Below are 17,429 nucleotides of genomic sequence, written 5' to 3'. Positions count from 1 at the left end.
GCAGAAATTTTAACATGCACTGAATCTTCTCTCAGTATTAAATCGGAGGATGTTTCTGCTCTTCCAGAACTGGATGGCAGACATGTTGCTTGATAATATAGGAAGCGTGGAGGTTGTTGGTGCATGGGAGGCTTAAGATAATGTATGGATATTTTACAGACAGTGCACGGACAACCCTGGTAACGGATATCTTTGACGAGCATAGGTTTCCTTTGCCCAGTGTAGGAGCTGTAGCCATTTGGCATATGGAGAAGAGAGAAAGATACAAATGAAGGATTCTAGGGTGACATTTATAATTGATCAATAACTTTACTAGTTCTGAAGAATTATTGGCCTTTAACATGTAGATTCTATTAACAGCTGTATTATCAGAGTGTGATTGGTGATTGACTATGTAAATAAGGAATTTGAACACCATAAAAGTTACTAATTGGTCAGTATCCAACAAGTCAATTCCTGTGTAAGATGGCATTTCTTTGTTCAAATTTCAGAACAGATTGTTGACAGAGTAAATTGTGCTCAAGTAAGCATGACTGATGGTGGTAGTCAGTGCATTGCTTCTTAGCACCGGTGACCATGGATCAGGGTTAATCACCACCACTGCCTGTAAGGAGCTAGTACTTTCTCCCCATGACCACATGGGTTTCCTCCGGCTGCTCCAGTTTCCTCCCACATACCAAATACATACAGTTAGAGTTAGTTGTGGACATGGTGGTATTTGTGGGCTGCCCCGAACATAATCCTCAGTAATTAGGTTTGACACAACAATTGACACATTTTGCTGTATTTTTCAAAGCACATGTGACAAAAAAAGCTTACATTTTAGGGACGAGTCCGGTTAACTGGCAATGACAGGTGGAGGTGAGCTGGCACGGGGAGTGTGAACTGTAGCTGAGTTTTCAGGTGGTGGTCAGGTAATGATAGCGCACTGTTGGGCAACTGGGGAAACGTATAACATCCATTAAGGAGATCCTGCTCTTTCCAGCCGTGGAGCATCACCAGAGAAATTTGCAGCCAATTAAGCAATCACAAATAAGAGATTCCAGGCCCAAAACATAACTACTTATTCTCCTCCATAGATGCTGCCTGACCTGCTGAGATCCTCCAGCATTTTGTGCGTGCTGCTATGGACTTGGGGCCACTGTGGTTCTGTAGACAATGAGTGGCAGGTTTTGCCTGTAGAAATGGCAATGGTCCCACTACCAGCTGTCCACAGGCTAGATAATCCACTTTGGGTAAATATTACCTTAATATTGATATTGGGGATTGGACAGTGGCAGGCTACTATGCACTGGGCTGGGTCACACTGTTCACAGAAAATCAAAACAGGTGCAGGTGCGGGAAATCTGAAACCACACCCAAGAACACTGAATGGTTCAGTAGTGTAGTGGCTGGGGTAAAGTCTTACTGTACCAGTGATCAGGGTTCAATTCCCGCCACCATCTGTCAGGGCCATTCTCCCCATGGCCGCGGGCTTTCCCCTGGCTCTCCGGTTTCCTCACACATTCCAAAGACGTATAGGGTTAGTAAGTCGTAGGCATGCTACATTGGCACTGGAGCTTGTGGTCTTCCCCTAGCACGGGGGTCGGCAACCCGCGGCTCCGGAGCCACATGTGGCTCTTTTACGTCTGTGCTGCGGCTCCCTGTTGCTTTGGGAAATAATTGGTTGTGGCGACCCTTTTCCTGGCACATCCGAACCGACTCACAATAAGATAGCCTACGGGGGTTTGCGAGCACAGAGCTTTGGAGCCTCTGCGCCATGGGGGGGGGGGGCAGGTTGAGGGAGGCTTAAAAGTGAGGCTGAAGATTTCGAATAAAGTTTTTTTCCTTCGACTGCAGTTACCGACTCCGTGTCGTAATTTTAGCGCTGCGTGTAGCACACCGCTACATGGTCAGTATTTAATTAATATGTATTTTATGTTAGTTTGTTAGTTTTTGAAATGTAAATCTAAATTTGAAGATTATGGTGATCTTGTACAATCTAAATAAGACGTTGTGGCGACCCATTTGACACATCCGAACCGGCTCACAATTAGCCAGCGTTCAGGCTAAGGGAGATAGCCTACGGGGGTTTGTGAGTACGTGTCTTTTGCAGCATCCACGCCCATGGGGGGCGGGTTGAGGGAGGCTTAAAAGCAAGGCTGTTTAGTTCGAATAAAGCTATCTTTGACTGCAGTTTACTGACTGCGTGTAGCAACCGCTACAACGTGTTTTTATCGCTGGCTGTCCAGAGGGGAGGTGCTGAAACGCTTTGTCGCGCGTCTGGAAGAAGTGAAAACTTTCCTGGGCAGCAAAGGGCTCAACTTTCCTGAGCTGGAACAGCCAGAGTGGCTGGAAAAGCTACACTTCATGGTAGACATGACAGCGCACCTGAACACGCTGAACACAGCTCTTCAACGGGGTAAGGACGTACAGCCCTGCACATGTTGGAGGATGTTTTGCATTCGAGCGCAAGTTGACGTTGCTTGCCAGAGATTTACAGAAAGGCACATTGTCTCACTTCCCCAATTTGAGAGAGTTCAAACAATGTCACGACATGATAAATTCGGAGTATTTACATTCTACAATCATCGCAATGCAAACATCGTTTGGGAAACGCTTCTGTGAGTTCAGAGAGGAAAAAAACACATTATCCTTCCCGGTCACTCCCCTAAGCATCGATCCATCCCTACTGAATACGACTGCATTGTCAGGTGTGAGTCAACCTGAAGAAGTATGATAAATATTTTAATTGCGTATTATTTTACGTATATTCATATGTTTTCATTGTTCAGTGAAATAGTCCTTTTATTTTTCAGGTTGACAGCTGGCTGACGTTATTTTTGGTTTGCTGCTGGCGGCAAATTTAAGTTTGGCGTTTTTCATAAATACAAGAAGGACTCAAATAGACGTTGAGTATTTTACTTAAAAGTAACCCAACGTCTTTTTTTCGGAGTTCAAAATGTTTTTGTTGCATGCAGAAATGTAATTTCGTTTTCTCTGCAGGAGTTCATCAATTTCATAAATGCAACACATTATAGTTTATTTATACATAGCATAAAGGCAAAAAAAACATTGTATGCAGTGTTATTTCATTTTAAATGTCAAACAGGTTTTGCGGCTCCCAGTGTTTTCTTTTCTGTGGGAAACGGGTCCAAGTGGCTCTTTCAGTGGTAAAGGTTGCTGACCCCTGCCCTAGCACATCCTCAGATTATTGGTTGTTGACATAAACAATGCGTTCCATTGTATGTTTTGAATTTTCATTGGAGAAGTGACAAATAAAAACTAATCTCATCTAAACTGGCCTCTTGTCCAATGCTGGAGCTTGGTATCTACCTGCCCAATCTGAGCCCCAGGCCTCACCTGTATCTACCTGCCCAATCTGAGCCCCAGGCCTCACCTGTATCTACCTGCCCAATCTGAGCCCCAGGCCTCACCTGTATCTACCTGCCCAATCTGAGCCCCAGGCCTCACCTGTATCTACCTGCCCAATCTGAGCCCCAGGCCTCACCTGTTTCTACCCACCAAATCTAAACCCAGGGCCTCACCTGTATCTACCTGCCCAATCTGAGCCCCAGGCCTCACCTGTATCTACCTGCCCAATCTGAGCCCCAGGCCTCACCTGTATCTACCTGCCCAATCTGAGCCCCAGGCCTCACCTGTATCTACCTGCCCAATCTGAGCCCCAGGCCTCACCTGTATCTACCTGCCCAATCTGAGCCCCAGGCCTCACCTGTATCTACCTGCCCAATCTGAGCCCCAGGCCTCACCTGTATCTACCTGCCCAATCTGAGCCCCAGGCCTCACCTGTATCTACCTGCCCAATCTGAGCCCCAGGCCTCACCTGTATCTACCTGCCCAATCTGAGCCCCAGGCCTCACCTGTATCTACCTGCCCAATCTGAGCCCCAGGCCTCACCTGTATCTACCTGCCCAATCTGAGCCCCAGGCCTCACCTGTATCTACCTGCCCAATCTGAGCCCTGGGCCTCTCCTGTATCTACCTGCCCAATCTGAGCCCTGGGCCTCATCTGTTTCTACCTGCCCAATCTGAGCCCCAGGCCTCACCTGTTTCTACCCACCAAATCTAAACCCAGGGCCTCACCTGTATCTACCTGCCCAATCTGAGCCCCAGGCCTCACCTGTTTCTACCTACCAAATCTAAACCCAGGGCCTCACCTGTATCTACCTGCCCAATCTGAGCCCCAGGCCTCACCTGTTTCTACCCACCAAATCTAAACCCAGGGCCTCACCTGTATCTACCTGCCCAATCTGAGCCCTGGGCCTCTCCTGTTTCTACCTGCCCAATCTGAGCCCCAGGCCTCACCTGTTTCTACCCACCAAATCTAAACCCAGGGCCTCACCTGTATCTACCTGCCCAATCTGAGCCCCAGGCCTCACCTGTTTCTACCCACCAAATCTAAACCCAGGGCCTCACCTGTATCTACCTGCCCAATCTGAGCCCCAGGCCTCACCTGTTTCTACCCACCAAATCTAAACCCAGGGCCTCACCTGTATCTACCTGCCCAATCTGAGCCCCAGGCCTCACCTGTTTCTACCCACCAAATCTAAACCCAGGGCCTCACCTGTATCTACCTGCCCAGTCTGAGCCCTGGGCCTCTCCTGTTTCTACCTGCCCAATCTGAGCCCTGGGCCTCTCCTGTTTCTACCTGCCCAATCTGAGCCCTGGGCCTCTCCTGTTTCTACCTGCCCAGTCTGAGCCCTGGGCCTCTCCTGTTTCTACCTGCCCAGTCTGAGCCCTGGGCCTCTCCTGTATCTACCTGCCCAATCTGAGCCCTGGGCCTCTCCTGTATCTACCTGCCCAGTCTGAGCCCTGGGCCTCTCCTGTATCTACCTGCCCAATCTGACCCCTAGGCCTCACCTGTTTCTACCTGCCCAATCTGAGCCCTGGGCCTCATCTGTTTCTACCTGCCCAATCTGAGCCCTGGGCCTCTCCTGTTTCTACCTGCCCAATCTGAGCCCTGGGCCTCTCCTGTTTCTACCTGCCCAATCTGAGCCCTGGGCCTCTCCTGTTTCTACCTGCCCAATCTGAGCCCCAGGCCTCACCTGTTTCTACCCACCAAATCTAAACCCAGGGCCTCACCTGTATCTACCTGCCCAATCTGAGCCCCAGGCCTCACCTGTTTCTACCCACCAAATCTAAACCCAGGGCCTCACCTGTATCTACCTGCCCAATCTGAGCCCCAGGCCTCACCTGTATCTACCTGCCCAATCTGAGCCCCAGGCCTCACCTGTATCTACCTGCCCAATCTGAGCCCCAGGCCTCACCTGTATCTACCTGCCCAATCTGAGCCCCAGGCCTCACCTGTATCTACCTGCCCAATCTGAGCCCCAGGCCTCACCTGTATCTACCTGCCCAATCTGAGCCCCATGCCTCACCTGTATCTACCTGCCCAATCTGAGCCCTGGGCCTCATCTGTTTCTACCTGCCCAATCTGAGCCCCAGGCCTCACCTGTATCTACCTGCCCAATCTGAGCCCTGGGCCTCATCTGTTTCTACCTGCCCAATCTGAGCCCCAGGCCTCACCTGTATCTACCTGCCCAATCTGAGCCCCAGGCCTCACCTGTATCTACCTGCCCAATCTGAGCCCTGGGCCTCACCTGTATCTACCTGCCCAATCTGAGCCCTGGGCCTCATCTGTTTCTACCTGCCCAATCTGAGCCCTGGGCCTCTCCTGTTTCTACCTGCCCAATCTGAGCCCCAGGCCTCACCTGTTTCTACCCACCAAATCTAAACCCAGGGCCTCACCTGTATCTACCTGCCCAATCTGAGCCCCAGGCCTCACCTGTTTCTACCCACCAAATCTAAACCCAGGGCCTCACCTGTATCTACCTGCCCAGTCTGAGCCCTGGGCCTCTCCTGTTTCTACCTGCCCAATCTGAGCCCTGGGCCTCTCCTGTTTCTACCTGCCCAATCTGAGCCCTGGGCCTCTCCTGTTTCTACCTGCCCAGTCTGAGCCCTGGGCCTCTCCTGTTTCTACCTGCCCAGTCTGAGCCCTGGGCCTCTCCTGTATCTACCTGCCCAATCTGAGCCCTGGGCCTCTCCTGTATCTACCTGCCCAATCTGAGCCCTGGGCCTCTCCTGTATCTACCTGCCCAATCTGACCCCTAGGCCTCACCTGTTTCTACCTGCCCAATCTGAGCCCTGGGCCTCATCTGTTTCTACCTGCCCAATCTGAGCCCTGGGCCTCTCCTGTTTCTACCTGCCCAATCTGAGCCCTGGGCCTCTCCTGTTTCTACCTGCCCAATCTGAGCCCTGGGCCTCTCCTGTTTCTACCTGCCCAATCTGAGCCCCAGGCCTCACCTGTTTCTACCCACCAAATCTAAACCCAGGGCCTCACCTGTATCTACCTGCCCAATCTGAGCCCCAGGCCTCACCTGTTTCTACCCACCAAATCTAAACCCAGGGCCTCACCTGTATCTACCTGCCCAATCTGAGCCCCAGGCCTCACCTGTATCTACCTGCCCAATCTGAGCCCCAGGCCTCACCTGTATCTACCTGCCCAATCTGAGCCCCAGGCCTCACCTGTATCTACCTGCCCAATCTGAGCCCCAGGCCTCACCTGTATCTACCTGCCCAATCTGAGCCCCAGGCCTCACCTGTATCTACCTGCCCAATCTGAGCCCCAGGCCTCACCTGTATCTACCTGCCCAATCTGAGCCCCAGGCCTCACCTGTATCTACCTGCCCAATCTGAGCCCCAGGCCTCACCTGTATCTACCTGCCCAATCTGAGCCCCATGCCTCACCTGTATCTACCTGCCCAATCTGAGCCCCAGGCCTCTCCTGTTTCTACCTGCCCAATCTGAGCCCTGGGCCTCTCCTGTTTCTACCTGCCCAATCTGAGCCCTGGGCCTCTCCTGTTTCTACCTGCCCAATCTGAGCCCCAGGCCTCACCTGTTTCTACCCACCAAATCTAAACCCAGGGCCTCACCTGTATCTACCTGCCCAATCTGAGCCCCAGGCCTCACCTGTTTCTACCCACCAAATCTAAACCCAGGGCCTCACCTGTATCTACCTGCCCAATCTGAGCCCTGGGCCTCATCTGTTTCTACCTGCCCAATCTGAGCCCCAGGCCTCACCTGTATCTACCTGCCCAATCTGAGCCCCAGGCCTCACCTGTATCTACCTGCCCAATCTGAGCCCCAGGCCTCACCTGTATCTACCTGCCCAATCTGAGCCCCAGGCCTCACCTGTATCTACCTGCCCAATCTGAGCCCCAGGCCTCACCTGTATCTACCTGCCCAATCTGAGCCCCAGGCCTCACCTGTATCTACCTGCCCAATCTGAGCCCCAGGCCTCACCTGTATCTACCTGCCCAATCTGAGCCCCAGGCCTCACCTGTATCTACCTGCCCAATCTGAGCCCTGGGCCTCATCTGTTTCTACCTGCCCAATCTGAGCCCCAGGCCTCACCTGTATCTACCTGCCCAATCTGAGCCCTGGGCCTCATCTGTTTCTACCTGCCCAATCTGAGCCCCAGGCCTCACCTGTATCTACCTGCCCAATCTGAGCCCCAGGCCTCACCTGTTTCTACCTGCCCAATCTGAGCCCTGGGCCTCTCCTGTATCTACCTGCCCAATCTGAGCCCTGGGCCTCATCTGTTTCTACCTGCCCAATCTGAGCCCTGGGCCTCTCCTGTTTCTACCTGCCCAATCTGAGCCCCAGGCCTCACCTGTTTCTACCCACCAAATCTAAACCCAGGGCCTCACCTGTATCTACCTGCCCAATCTGAGCCCCAGGCCTCACCTGTTTCTACCCACCAAATCTAAACCCAGGGCCTCACCTGTATCTACCTGCCCAATCTGAGCCCTGGGCCTCTCCTGTTTCTACCTGCCCAATCTGAGCCCCAGGCCTCACCTGTTTCTACCCACCAAATCTAAACCCAGGGCCTCACCTGTATCTACCTGCCCAATCTGAGCCCCAGGCCTCACCTGTTTCTACCCACCAAATCTAAACCCAGGGCCTCACCTGTATCTACCTGCCCAATCTGAGCCCCAGGCCTCACCTGTTTCTACCCACCAAATCTAAACCCAGGGCCTCACCTGTATCTACCTGCCCAATCTGAGCCCCAGGCCTCACCTGTTTCTACCCACCAAATCTAAACCCAGGGCCTCACCTGTATCTACCTGCCCAGTCTGAGCCCTGGGCCTCTCCTGTTTCTACCTGCCCAATCTGAGCCCCATGCCTCTCCTGTTTCTACCTGCCCAATCTGAGCCCTGGGCCTCTCCTGTTTCTACCTGCCCAGTCTGAGCCCTGGGCCTCTCCTGTTTCTACCTGCCCAGTCTGAGCCCTGGGCCTCTCCTGTATCTACCTGCCCAATCTGAGCCCTGGGCCTCTCCTGTATCTACCTGCCCAATCTGACCCCTAGGCCTCACCTGTTTCTACCTGCCCAATCTGAGCCCTGGGCCTCATCTGTTTCTACCTGCCCAATCTGAGCCCTGGGCCTCTCCTGTTTCTACCTGCCCAATCTGAGCCCTGGGCCTCTCCTGTTTCTACCTGCCCAATCTGAGCCCTGGGCCTCTCCTGTTTCTACCTGCCCAATCTGAGCCCCAGGCCTCACCTGTTTCTACCCACCAAATCTAAACCCAGGGCCTCACCTGTATCTACCTGCCCAATCTGAGCCCCAGGCCTCACCTGTTTCTACCCACCAAATCTAAACCCAGGGCCTCACCTGTATCTACCTGCCCAATCTGAGCCCTGGGCCTCTCCTGTTTCTACCTGCCCAATCTGAGCCCCAGGCCTCACCTGTTTCTACCCACCAAATCTAAACCCAGGGCCTCACCTGTATCTACCTGCCCAATCTGAGCCCCAGGCCTCACCTGTTTCTACCCACCAAATCTAAACCCAGGGCCTCACCTGTATCTACCTGCCCAATCTGAGCCCCAGGCCTCACCTGTTTCTACCCACCAAATCTAAACCCAGGGCCTCACCTGTATCTACCTGCCCAATCTGAGCCCCAGGCCTCACCTGTTTCTACCCACCAAATCTAAACCCAGGGCCTCACCTGTATCTACCTGCCCAGTCTGAGCCCTGGGCCTCTCCTGTTTCTACCTGCCCAATCTGAGCCCTGGGCCTCTCCTGTTTCTACCTGCCCAGTCTGAGCCCTGGGCCTCTCCTGTTTCTACCTGCCCAGTCTGAGCCCTGGGCCTCTCCTGTATCTACCTGCCCAATCTGACCCCTAGGCCTCACCTGTTTCTACCTGCCCAATCTGAGCCCTAGGCCTCACCTGTTTCTACCTGCCCAATCTGAGCCCCAGGCCTCACCTGTTTCTACCTGCCCAATCTGAGCCCTGGGCCTCACCTGTTTCTACCTGCCCAATCTGAGCCCTGGGCCTCACCTGTTTCTAGAGCAACAAAACCACACTGTGCTTTCTAGTTTTAAATAACCCATCTCTCCTGTGCATATTCCTTCTCTCTCTCTTAATCTTCACACCCACTCTCCCTCACTTTCACTCGCTTACATTCTTCTCACTCTCTTTCTCTCACTCCCTATCCCTCTCCCTACCCCTCCCCTACTACCTTTTCCCCTACCCCTACTCTTTTCCTACGCTCACTCCAGTCCCCATCACCTGTATTCATCCCCCTCTCACTCGTGTCTCCACCCACCCACAATATACACAATTTTCCCTTAGAAATGCACTCCCCAACTAGTAATGATTCAACTGACCATTCACCTCTACCCTGATGGTTCCCTTTACCACTTTCCATCGCACTGGTAGCTCATGTGTTCCTGCTTACTGTTACATATTCAATATTTCAGTAATATTTGAGTAATGTTGTAAATATTATTTACAATATTACTCAAGTATTACTTCATTCCAGATTATATATAAAGTACGTAACTGGCAAACATCATGATGCTACCATGTGATATGTTTGTGCCTCACATAAATTAAAAATGAAAATAGACATTTTATCTTCCACCTCCTTTATTTTCCTTTCAATTAATTTTTTATGTTTTGGGTTACAAAACATATCAGTGGTGATGAGGAAGTTTTATACAAACCCAAGCCAACTACCTACCTATTGAAGGGCAGTGAGATGCTTGAGTTAAAAAAAGCACAATGAGAAATGGTGGAGGAAAAAAATAGGGCAGTACATGTTTCTACAGGGATGGACAGAAACTGCTGAGTTTAAAAAAGATGGAAGAAATCACAGGTTCACAAACAGTGAGTACCAGGTGACAATAATCATAAAAAAGTGCAGAAATGGCTGGCTACATCAGAAAGATTGACATGTTTGATTACACAAGAGATAACTGGATTTTGTATACTGAGTGGATTGAGCAGTATTTTAAAGCAAAGTGAATGAATATCCAATGAGAAACAGGTGCTAGTCTTTTTGTGTGCATTGAACTTGAAGGCATAGTTTGCTTAGAAGTATAACTTCTCCAACCAAACCAGCAGGAATGAGTTTTGCTGATATTGTCAAAGTAACACAGGGACATTTAGAACTGAAACTATTGTTGTTTGCAGATGGTTTTGGTTTCAAAAGTGGAATCAAAAGGAAGGGGAGTCCATTTCAATGTACATAGCTGAACTGAAGAAGTTGTCTCAGCATCGCCAGTTAGGAAATTGGCTTAATGAAACACTGAGAGATCACTTAGTTTGTGGAATCTTACAAGAAAGCATTCAAAACAGCTCCTAACTAAAGCACAATTTACATTTAGGAGAGCAGTTGAAATAGCTGTATCAATGGAAACAGCAGATAGAGATGCAATTGAGTTGCAGTCAAAAAAATGAAAGTGAGCATGAATAAAATTGCAATGTCTGAACAGCAGCCTGCCTGGCTGAACAAATTGTGTTACCATTGTGGCAGAGGCTCACAAACACCAGACCAATGTAGGTTTAAAGGTGAAACTCACAGAAAATGCAACAAATGCAGGACACATACGAAGACAATGTCAGGTGGACAAATACATGGGGAAGAGATAAATATACATGGGGAAGAGATGAAGATGAAAAGTTAAATTGCGGTTTCAAAAATCTGCATGTTGTTGATGAAAAAATCTGAAGTGTGATAAGAGTGATACAGGACTGGGCAGCCTTGAGATTTAAAATGCGAAAGCTACCGATAGACAGAAAATGTGGCTTACACCTGAAGTGAATGGCAAATTAATTAAAATGGAATAGAACATTGGATCAGCTGTTTCAGTCATTTCACAAAATGAGTTTGAATGGCATTTCAAAGATACTGAACTAAAGTCCTCAGATATCCAAATAAGAACTTATATTGGAGGCAAGATACAGTGCCTATAAAATGTATTTGACCTCCCCCCCCCTCAGAAGTTTTCTCCTTTTATTGTTTTACAACATTGCATCACAGTGGATTTAATTTGGCTTTTTTGACACTGATCAGCAGAAAAAGTCTCATTTGTGTCAGTCAAAAAAGATCTCTACAAAGTGATCTAAATTAATTACAAATATAAAATACAAAAATAATTGATTGCATAAGTATTCACCCCCTTTAATATGACTCAATAAATCACCACTGGTGCAGCCAATTCGCTTTAGAAGTCACATAATTAGTTAAATGGAGATCTGTGTGCAGTCAAGGTGTTTCAATAGATTATAGTATATACATATGCCTGTATCTGGAAGGTCCAACTGCTGGTGAGTCAGTATCCTGGCAAAAACTACATCATGAAGACAAAAGAATGCTCCAAGCAACTCTGCACAAAGGTTACTGAAAAATACAAATCAGAAGGGGATATAAGAACTTTTCCATGTCACTGAATATCCCTTGGAGTAGATTAAGTCAATTATCAATAAATGGGAAGAATATGGCACAGCTGTAAATCTGCCTAGAGCAGGCCATCCTTAAAAACTGAGAGACTGTGTAAGAAAGGGATTAGTGAGGGAAGCCAGCAAGAGACCTATGTCAACTCTGGAAGAGTTACAAGCTTCAGTGGCTGAGACGGGAGAGACTGTGCATACAACAACTGTTGTCGGGGTGCTTCACCAGTCACAGCTTTAGGGGAGAGTGGCAAAGAGAAAGCTACTGTTGGAAAAAAAAACTCACATAAAATCTCTGCTAGGGTTTGCCAGAAGGCACGTGGGAGACTCTGAAGTCAGCTGGAAGAAGGTTCTGTGGTCTGATGAAACCAAAATCGAGCTTTTTGGCCATCAGACTAAACGCTATGTTTAGTGTAAGCTGAAAACTGCACATCATCAAAAACACACCATCCCTACCGTAAAGCATGATGGTGGCTGCATCATGCTGTGGGAATGCTTCACTGCAGCAGGCCCTGGAAGGCTTTTGAAGGTAGAGGGTAAAATGAATACAGCAAAATACAAGGAAATCCTGGAGGAAAACCTAATTTAGTCTGCAAGAAAATTGCGACTTGAGAAAAGATTTGTTTTCCAGCAAGACAATAGCCCCAAGCATAAAGCCAAAGCTACACATGAATGGCATAAAAACAAAGTTAATGTCCTGAAATGGCCAAGTCAGAGTCCAGACCTCAATCCAATTGAGAATTTGTGGGTGGTCTTGAAATGGGCTCTTCACTCATGATCCCCATGCAATCTGACAGAGTTTGAGCACTTTTGTAAAGAAGAATGGGGAAAAATTGTAATGTTCAGATGTATAAAGCTGATAAAGACCTATCCACACAGATTAAAGTCTGCTGAAAGTGCATCTGCTAACTACTGACTTAAAGCGGGAGAACACTTACGCAAATAATTATTTTGTGTTTTATATTTGTAATTAATTTAGATCTCTTTGTAGAAATCTGTTTGACTTTGACACAAAAGAGTATTTTTCTGTTGATTGGTGTCAAAAAGCCAAGTTAAATCCACTCTGATTCAATGATGTAAAACAAAACATGAAAATTTCCAAGTGGGGTGCAAACATTTTATACGCACTCTAGCTTCTGTGGGAATGGACTCATAACAGTGACATATAACAACCAATATGTTACGTTGGGCTTATATGTGGTAAAAACAGGAGAGCCAGCATTGTGGGGGCGTGAGTGTCTGAGACAACTACAACTTGATTGGAGATCCATCCACCAATTGCATGCCACATCCCCTGTAAGAGAGTCAACTGAAAGTGAATTAAGGAGGATACTGGATGATGCCACAGCAGTGTTCAAGGATGACTTTGGAAAACTTAAGCATTCCAGGGGTAAAATAGTGTTAAATGAAAAATGGCACACTCAAGTTTTCCAAAGTCCATCTGTTCCTTATACCGCCCATGATAAAGGAACCGGTGAGCTGGATCACATGGAGGCTGGAGGAACTCTTTTCAAGGTTGAGTGGAGCCCATGAGCAATGCCAGTGGTCCCAGCAGCCATGAAGGATGGCTCTGTCAGAATAAGTAGTGGCTGTAAGGTCACCTTCAACCCAGTACTGAAAGTAGATCAATACCCTCTGTCCAGGATAGAGGATATCTTTACAAACCTTTCTGAAGGAAAGCACTTCGTCGAAGCGGACTTAGCTGAGGCTTACCTACAGATGGAGATGGAAGAAGAGACCAAAGTCTTTCTCACCGTAAACACTCAAATAGGGTTTAATTGCTATAATAGGCTAATTTTTGGGTAGCTTCTCCACCTGCACTCTGGACCAGGTGCTACAAGGCTGCCCAGGGAACCCATGTTACCTGGATGACATCATTGTTACCAGTAAGAATGACAAGTAAGATCTCAAAAATCTCAAGGAAGTGTTAAAAAGATTAGAAGATTGCTGGTTCAGAGCATGATCATGAGTTCGTAAACCAAACATTATTTACTCATTGACGCACAAGATTTACACAACTGTGCTGAGAAACTTTAAGCAGGGGTGGATGCCCCAAGACCAAGCACCGTGTCACAGTTGCGGAGCTTTTTAGGATTTGTCAATTACTACAGTAGGTTCCTGCCAAACCTGGCTACTGTGCTTCACTCCGTGAACTCATTACAACAGATTGGGAAGGAATGGCCATGGACAAAGCAGTGTGAAGTGGCTTTCCAAAAGGTAAAGGAAATGGTGACATCAGACACCACACTCACATTATGATCACCATCAACCACTGAAGCTTACCATTCATTTTCCTGGATTACAACGGGCCCAGGAGAAAGGCGTCCAGAGCAGTCCCAGAGTCAACTGCTACAACCACCACAGAGGAGGTTTCGGAGCACAAGGCTCTCCTTCTAAACAGAGCGACTTCAAATTACTTCCCACCCACGGCCCTGTCAGTAAAGTAATTATTCCACAAAAGCAAGAAATCCTCTGCAGAATTTCAATCTTTAAACTACATGGGACAATTTAAAATTTACTATGCTGTGGATGTCTGTATAGTAGTTGTGTCATATACTTTACTGTATATACTCTACATAGCTAGGGCGCCTAAGGCTTTTGCACAATACTGTAGTGACTTTATGTCTTGTGCTGTACTGCTGCCACAAAAACAATTTAAAAGATGTGAGTGATGATTCTCTATTGTGGACTGAGAATAGGAAAGTGGCAGGGAGAGGGGAATCATTGTTGGAAAAAGGGGAAGAGAGACATTCTGTAATGATCAATAAACCAGTTGTTTGGAATCAAAGGATCTTTCCTGGTATCTCAGGGCTGGTGTGTCTGCACTTGTGTTACCCCCATCCCTGGCTCTCCTTCTCCGCCACCAGTCCTATACCCCTCCTGCAGTGCTCCATCCTCGCCATTCCCAATATCCTTTGCTCCTGCCAGGCTAACAAACTTGCTCTTTGTACCACATTGACAAATACTGTACTGTTTACAAGTTCAGATGTATTCTGTACTGAGTTGGAATTTATGGCTAAACAAGTGTTGTGTATCTAATATTACTCAAATGTTACATATATTAGTAACATTTGAGTAATATTGTAAATATGTTGCTAATTAAGCATTTTTTCTCTGTTTAAACAATTAATTACAGGTTATGTGTAAAAGTATGTAAATGGCATACGTTATTATGCTATCACATGATACGTGTGCTCCTTGCTTAAAGTAAGAACGAAGTACACGAGTTATCCCTGGTTCACCTGTGTGTTTTTTAATAGTCTTGGAGCTTATAAAGCATAACACTTATCTTCCTCCAATGTTTATTTGAAAACAAAAATGATAAAAGATGGTGCCCAACATGGTGGCCACTGTATTTTGCCATTTCATCCTGTGTTTGTTTTTTGTTAATTGAGTCTAGCAATGTTCTATATTTGTCTTCTAATCTCTAATGATATTAGTTTTTTCTTCTTTTTTATAATCCTCTATTTTTATATAGTTCCTTATTCCTCATAATTGTTAAATGTTGTTGTTTTTGTTGCACATTGCATCCTCACCAACACACCACAGCAGATTCCTAATACACGTACATGTTTATGGGCAATAAAATTGATCCTAGATCCTTGATAGCAAGATATGTACTGTTTATGCTATCCCCAAAGGTAAATAATGACTGACTTTTTCAAATTACTGCAATTAATAAAGATTATATTGCTTTTATGTAATTTTGTCTGACTTGCGTTTAACTCACCACAACGTTTGATGCGGAGGAACTTCAAACATTTGGTGGCAGCTTCCTTTGTGATGTTGGATACATTGAGGCTCAGGATATACCTGGTCTCCCTTACCCACCTGACCATCCCCACTCCCCCGCCTCCAACCAATCTCTTGTTCTCCCCCTCCCTTTCAAACAGTTTGAGCTTGGATAGTACAGTGGTCAAGTTATTGGATTAGTAGCCAATGTCCTATAACATTCATTAAGAGATGTGAGTTCAAATCCCACTCTGTCAGCTGTGGAATTTAAATCAATAACTCTGAAACTTTAAAAGAACAGGCCTGATAGCTATGAAACAATCGATTGTTACAAAGATGAATTTAGTTCACTAATGTTCTTTAGGAAAGAAATGTGCTGTTCTCATCCAGCCTGGCCGATTTGTGACTCAAGACCTATAAATGTGCTGGACCTGTAAGAGCCTTCTCAGTTCAGGTCCAATAAAATCAATGCAGGGTTTCGACCTGAAACATTGACAGTTCCTTTCCTTCCACAGGAAGGGCTCGGCCTCTGAGTTCCTCCAACAGTTTGTTTGAAGGATTAGATTTTAAAGATCTAGTGTTAAAGATTAGCTCTATATGGCACACGTACATCAAAACATACAATGAAATGCACTGTTTGTGTCAATGAACAACACAATCCAAAGATGTGCTGGCAATAGCCTGCAAGTGTCACCAGGCTTCCAGCACCCAGCATAGCAGATCCACACCTTACAAACCCTAACCCCCGTGTCTTTGGAATGTGGGAAGAAACCAAGGAACTTGGAGAACTCCCATTGGTCATGGGGAGAACATACAGACAGTTCTGTAAAACGCTATACTACCAAAAAACCGGCTTGTTGTTCCCCATTCAGGATTGGCAAACTTTAGTTCTCCAGAGGTAAAAAGAGGTGGATGTTAATTTTTAGCACTGCTGTTCACATTCTGTAATGAATAAATAAACCACTAATTAACTTTCCGTCGAATATACCATCACAATAGAAAGTTAGTCAACCACAAAGTGTCGCAGCCAATAGACAGACTGCCTCACAACTCTGGCAACCCTCGTTCAATCCTGACCTCTGGTGCTGTCGGTGTGGAGTCCTTCTGCACATTCTCCTCATGACAGTGTGGGTTTTCCCCAAGATGCTCTAGTTTCCTCCCACATCCCCAAAAGACAGCTAATGTTTTCAACGTGACTGGAGGAAAGTATAAGGGGGATGTCAGAGGTAAGTTCGTTACACAAAGAGTGGTGAGTGCATGGAACGCCCTGCCAGAGGTAGTGGGAGAGGCAGATACAATAGCAACACTTAAGAAACTCATAGGTAGGTGTCAGAATGATAGAAAAATGGAGGGCTATGTAGGAGAAGGTTAGGTTGATCTTGCAGTAGGTTAAAAGGTTGGCACAAGATTGTGGGTTGAATTGTCAGTATTGTGCTGTAATGTTCTATGCTCTGTGTGAAGATTGGAAGGTGAAGTTACCAGTCCTTTGTGTGTAGGTGACTGGTAGAATAAGGAGGTGGGGGAATTGATGGGAATAAAGGGAGAACAAAATGGGTCTAGTACAAATGGGTCAGCATGTATTGGATGGGCAGGGAGAGGGGAGGGAGCAGAAAGCAGCAGAGGGATATTCTGTAATGATCAATAAACCAATGTCTCTACCTCAGCAAAGAATTTTGTATTTGAGAGGAAAAGAAAATGGTGAAGGCATATGACTCAAGTTTTCCTCCTGGCATGAAATCTCGTTGCATTGTTGGTCTCTCTGTTGGTTGGGGTTGGCCATGGACGTTGCGTCCCAGCTATCAAAGTTGGTATAAAAGCAGTACAAAAGCCAGGGGAGTACAATTTGGAGACTAAGCTGTTGCTCATACAACAGGCTCCCCTCTCAGCTGATGAATCCAAAGAGCAGGCAGAGGCCAATTCAGATTGGCACCAGTGGCATCGCTGGAGTAGCCAGTCCATGTTGA

This window comes from Hypanus sabinus, chromosome 21, assembly GCF_030144855.1.
Source record: "Hypanus sabinus isolate sHypSab1 chromosome 21, sHypSab1.hap1, whole genome shotgun sequence".
NCBI lineage: Eukaryota > Metazoa > Chordata > Chondrichthyes > Myliobatiformes > Dasyatidae > Hypanus > Hypanus sabinus.
Note: the sequence above shows the minus strand (reverse complement) of the source record.